The 6236-nt window shown below is 40.6% G+C and overlaps 1 protein-coding gene across 1 annotated transcript in view; it reads left to right on the top strand.

Moving 5' to 3' along the window:
* LOC120740759 overlaps positions 1-6236 on the top strand; it is a 288808-nt gene that overhangs the window by 126412 nt on the left and 156160 nt on the right. The gene's annotated exons all lie outside the window — the stretch shown is intronic.

The raw sequence follows: 6236 nt of genomic DNA, 5'->3' as shown, positions 1-6236 counted from the left end.
AAGAGATTTATTCTAAAAGACACTTCTTCAGCTAAGAGTCAGAGGGTAGAAACACACGCTGCAGTTTTTACTTGCAAGGGCAGTCACAGAGCGCTCACATGAGAGTGGGGCCCTGTGATGTGCGCTCTGTTCTTGCACTTGTCTCTATTTATATACAAAAGTAATACAACAGTGAATACGTCTGTTCATAGACAGGAATGTTGGTGCGTATGCATGTGCGTGCATGTCATTCTGAAGGACGCAGCCCCTCTTCTTGTTAGGGAGCGCAGAGTGTCCAGCTCTCCTCTTCCTGGTAGAAAGTTAGTGGCCATCCAGCTCTTTGTCTTTAGGACATTCTTGCAGTTTAACTAATTGGTGTGTCTTATGTGGCTTGGCTTCATGGATAGATAGAGTTGGGTCCATAGCAGTGAAAATGTATACCATGCCATGTTGTTGCTTTTCTTTGAAACAGTAAGAATAAACGAGGAAGGTGACGCTGAGATGCTGAGAGGAGACGGTAAGTGACGAGTAAGGTAAGCGACCCATGTTGTAGGTGACGTCAGACGCCGGAGATTTGGAGGAATAAAAAAAAAAAAAAAAAAAAAAAAAAAAAAAGCAAATGGTAGCATAGAGTTTAACAAAGGTTTTTCAAGCTTCAGTATTACCAAATATACTAATCGATTGTCATATAACTAACAACATCTGTCCTATCATCTCTAACACCCTGGAGGACAACGGGGAGAGTTTAGACGCTCTCCAAGATTACATCGACCGCTGTTTTCAAGATTTAGTAATGAAGAAGGCCCAGAGTGCATCCTCCCTGACCAAAACTGAGACGCCGTCATCGAAGAGATGTCGCCCGGCAGACTCCCCCGGTACAACATCGCCTGCCGGCAAAGACATCGCAGACATCCTGGAGTCAATCGACAAGCGATTGTCCAGTTTCGATGCGAGGCTGTCCCTGGTGGAGATTTTACACCGGGAATTTAAATCTCTGAGAGAATCCCTGGAATTCAGCCAGCAGCAGGTGGAATCGCTTGCCGCTGAAAATGCCACGCTACGGGAGTCGGTCAAATCTCTCACCGATAACGTGACCCAGCTAAACATTGAAAATAAAAAAATAAAAGAGTCCGTTATCGATCTACAAGCCCGTAGCATGAGAGATAATCTTGTGTTTTCTGGTATTCCAGAATCTGCCGGAGAGGACGCGGAGGCAACGGTGAAAAGCTTCATTAAAATCCACCTGAAGCTGCCGGAGGACACCGTAAAGAACATCGACTTCGATAGAGTACATCGCTTGGGGTGCGTGTGGTCTCGGACCGGGAGACCACGGCCTATTGTGGCCAAATTCGGTCAATTCAAACAGAAGGAACAGGTGAAGAGTCGCGGCAGAGAGCTGAAAGGAACGGACTTCAGCGTGAACGACCAGTTCCCCAAAGAGATCCTGGAACGACGCAAGGTCCTGTTCCCAGTTCGACGTGGCTTCATCCAGTAAGGTTATACTGACTGGTTATATTGACTGCACTCCAGATAAGAACCCGCTACACTCTTTTCTTATTCATTCACACTCTCTCCTTTAACATGTGATTAACCTAGTAATATCAATAAGATGTCATAGCAGATATAACACCGTCACCCTCCGTCATTACTTTAATTGGAATGTTTCCGTTTCATTTCTTTTTTTTGGTGTCGCTCACAGTTCATGTGGTTTCTTTCTTTCTCTTGTCTTTCACTGCTGTGGTCACCTACTTCCCCACTCACCTACAAACAACACCCTCTATTTCTCCATATTTTCACACCACGATCACGCAAACACATCAGCTCAACGGCAGCACATTCACAACAGCCTCACAGCACGCACAGACTTGCAGGACACATAAGCAAGCCACGCTTGTTCATATTAGTGAATATTCACACACATAGACTTATGGAGCCTCTCACCACACTTTTTTCCCCCCCCTCTCTCTCTTTCTATTTACAAACAAGGGATGTTTCCACATTCTCTCCACCTGTCTAAACGAAACACCCAGCATACATCATTAGACATACACACACAATTATGGGCATGCTGAGGTTTGTCACATGGAATGTAAATGGAGCTGGCTCCAGAGGAAAGAGGTTAAAGATATTTAACCAGCTTAAAAAAACTACAGGCAGATGATGTTTTATTACAAGAAACTCACAGACCTGTCACAGGTTTAAACGAACTTAAAACACCTGAGTTTCCTAACGTGTTTGCAGCCTGTTATAATTCTAGACAACGGGGAGTAGCAATTTTAATACATAAAAATGTTAATTTTACAGTACTCGATACAGTTATAGATCCAGAGGGTAGATTTCTAATTATTAAACTATCAATATTGAACAAAAAACTATGTATTGTAAGTAGGGATGGGTACCGGTGTCCAGTGCGTTCTGACATAAACGGTAGTAACCAGACCGAAAAGCAGCGCACATTTCGGTGCTTTTTTCCCTGAGCTGTGATACACTTCTAGCCAATCATTTTACGTTTCCGAGGATAGTGGGTGGGGCCAGGTACGTACGTTGTTTTATGCAGAGCTACAGATTAAAAATGTCCAAGGCGAAGCGGTCAAAAGTCTGGCTGTACTTCACAGCAAAATATGCAAACTCAGCAGCAACAAGTGCTTTAAGCTGATACTGTGATACTGTCAAAGGAGGTAACACCTCAAATCCGATGAAACACCTGGCAACGCATAGCGTTTTTTTTTTTTTTAAAAGCCCAGAAATGCGCCGTATTTGATAGCTTGCTGCGAGACCTCACACCGAGCACATACTGCGGGTGGGTCGCCTGTTATGCAACATCCCCCAAAAACACGAAGAGGAGAGTCCTGGCCCCTAGCCCTGCCAGTGTAGCAGAAATGATGAGGATGATGATGGCAGCAGCCGTTCTCCTCTGCGTGAGTAGCTTAATGTTGTTCATGTGTAATTTACCTTGAGTAGGCTAACCACGTTATTACATTAATGCATGTAAGTTGAACTAGCAAACACCATCATAGCTACATGCGCTGTCTTCCTGTTTGATGGCAGATACTCCCTTCACCCTGGCCAAAAAGGCTAAAATGACCAAAGAAAAAGTGGAAAACAGTTAAACATGAGAGGTTTTTGGACAAAGTTTGTGTTTTTTTCCATTGTTTAAGCACTGCTTCCAGCCAAGAGTGATACCATATATGCCCCACAGCTGCAGAAAAGGCTAACATTGTTATCTTTTTACAAAAAACAGCTGAACATGAGAGGTTTTTGGACCAATTTTGTGTTCTCCATTCTTTAAGCACCGGTTTGAGCACCGTTTAAGCACCGGCACGATTTCAAAAGTACAGATTTGGCACCGGTATCGGATAAAACCTAAACGATACCCATCCCTAATTCTAAGTATATATGGTCCAAATGTTGATGAACCCTCATTCTTCCACGGATTTTTTAGTGCACTCTGAACACCTCGATTGCACACTCATTCTTGGCGGTGACCTCAACCTTGAACTAAATGAAGACATGGATAGGCTCAACACAACAGGAACTCAGCGCAATTGGCAATCCACAAATATAATCAAACAGTATATGAGCGACTTTGGCCTTCGCGATGCATGGCGCTCCCTTCACCCCAACAGTAAGGAATATACTTTTTTCTCACAATATACTTTTTCTACTCTCGTCTGGATTATTTTTTGGTCAGCAGCTCACTGCTGTGTGACATTTCAGACACTGAGATTCATCCTATAGCTGTCAGCGATCATGCTCCTGTATCTTTAACACTAATGCACAAGAATAATACTACGCCAAGTAAAAACTGGAGATTTAATACATCATTGCTTAAAGATGAAGACTTTATTAAATATTTTAAAAAGGAATGGACTTCATATTTAGACTTTAATGACACTCCCGGAATATCTGCTTCTGTTCTATGGGAAGCAGGGAAAGCTGTGATGAGAGGTAAAATAATTTCTTTCTCATCACACAAAAAGAAAGAAGAAAACAAAAATATTCAGGAATTAGAAAAAAACATCAAATCACTAGAAGAAGCCTACGCGTGCGACCAAGATCAGGGAACATTGAACAAAATACGCAAGACAAAACTAGAATTGAATGAAACTATTAATAAAAAAAAAACACAATTCCTTATACAAAGACTTCGCTTGCAGAATTTTGAACACAGTAACAAATCAGGTCGATTTCTAGCAAACCAGTTAAAAATAAATAAAGAAAAAACAACTATATGTGCTGCTAACGATTTATCGGGGAACACAATATATGACCCTGGAAGAATAAACAACATTTTTAGGGATTTCTATGAAACTTTATACTCACCACAAATAAACCCATCTAAAAATGAAATTGATCTGTTCCTTGACAACGTAACTCTTCCAAAATTACTAGATAGTCAAGCAATGGAACTGGATTCGCCACTGACGCCAAGTGAACTCCAGGAAGCCCTGATAAGTATGCCCAATAATAAGGCTCCAGGTCCAGACGGCTTCCCTGCAGAATTCTACAAAGAATTCTGGACAATTCTGGCACCAGTATTCCACGGTATGTTGCAGGAAATCGAGGAAAATGGCAGACTACCACCAAATATGAATTCTGCCAACATTAGTCTCCTGCTAAAACCAGGCAAAGACCCTTTATTTCCCTCAAGCTATCGTCCAATTTCTCTTTTAAATGTAGACCTTAAAATAATCTGCAAAGCTCTCTCAAAGAGATTAGAGAAAATGACCCCCCCTCTTAATTCATCCTGACCAAACTGGTTTCATAAAAGGTCGGCACTCCTCAACAAACACCCGTAGATTACTTAATTTAATAGACTACTCATACAATAAAAACATCGAAACCATAATATTATCTCTAGATGCAGAAAAAGCATTTGACAGAGTTAACTGGAAATTTTTATTCGCAACTTTACACAAATTTGTTTTTGGAAACTCTTTCATAAACTGGATAAGAATATTATACAATTCTCCAACAGCTCGTATCAGAACAAATGACCAGACATCCTCCAGCTTCTGTCTCCTGAGGGGCACCAGACAGGGATGCCCACTCTCCCCTTCACTTTTTGCAATTTTTATCGAACCTCTAGCAGCAGCATTTAGACAGGCTACAACAATTAAGGGCATAAAATGTAAGAACATAGAACATCAAATCAGTCTCTATGCGGATGATGTGTTGCTTTTTCTGCAAAACACACAAACCAACCTCTCTGAGGTAATTACTCTAATAAACTGGTTTTCAAGAGTTTCAGATTATTCAATTAACTGGCCAAAATCTACAGTTCTCCCCATTAACTGCTCCTTCCATAATTCCTCCTCTGCCCCACTGCAATCCGGAAATATTAAATATTTAGGTATTAATGTTTCTCCTAAGCTTTCAGACTTAACTAAATTAAACCACATCCCACTTCTAAAGAAAGTAGAAGGCGATCTGACTAGATGGAAATCTTTACCCATATCACTCATGGGAAGGGTCGCCACTATAAAAATGATGATCTTGCCAAAAATAAATTACTTATTTTTGATGATCCCTAACAAACCATCACAAGATTGGTTCAGATCTCTGGATTCATATATTTCCAAATTCCTTTGGAAAGATAAACCCCCGCGTATCAGCTTAAAAACGCTACAAAGAACCAAGGATAGAGGAGGATTAGATCTGCCTAATTTTCACCAATACTTCTTAGCCAACAGGCTTCAGTTCATCTCAGAATGGTTAAAACATACCTTCTTAGTTGAGCCCTGGCTAGATGTTGAACAGGCACTATGCAAGGATCTAGAGATTTCAGACCTACCATTTATTAGCTCAAACATCAAAAGACATGAATGCTTTAAAAGTATCAACATCAGCTTCTCTCTGACAGCATGGTGGGAGTTTCTAAAAATAACGGAGTCTTCATTAATCCATGCAAACGTACACCTATCTGGAACAACCCTGACATATTACAAAACAATAATATGATTAATTTCCCAGAATGGAGTCGTAAAGGAATTAAATACTTAGAACATATATTAGAGGGAACAGAATTTATTCCATTTGACAGACTAGTTACACAATATGGGATCAACAAGACAAGGTTTTTAGAATATCAACAAATTAAATCCATAGTAAAAAAGAAATTTAACCTCAGTCAAGTTGAATTACAAACACCACTAAGTGCGGCACATTTTCTTACTCTTAAATCCCCCAAATTATTATCTAAAATATACAGAACACTTTCTAAATTAGATGAATCAATATCCCTTCCTATTGCAAAG

Source organism: Simochromis diagramma, unplaced genomic scaffold, assembly GCF_900408965.1.
Source record: "Simochromis diagramma unplaced genomic scaffold, fSimDia1.1 OVJJ01000768.1, whole genome shotgun sequence".
In the NCBI taxonomy this organism is placed as follows: domain Eukaryota; kingdom Metazoa; phylum Chordata; class Actinopteri; order Cichliformes; family Cichlidae; genus Simochromis; species Simochromis diagramma.
The sequence above is the reverse complement of the archived record's forward strand: the minus strand, read 5'-3'. Positions and strand labels throughout refer to the sequence as shown.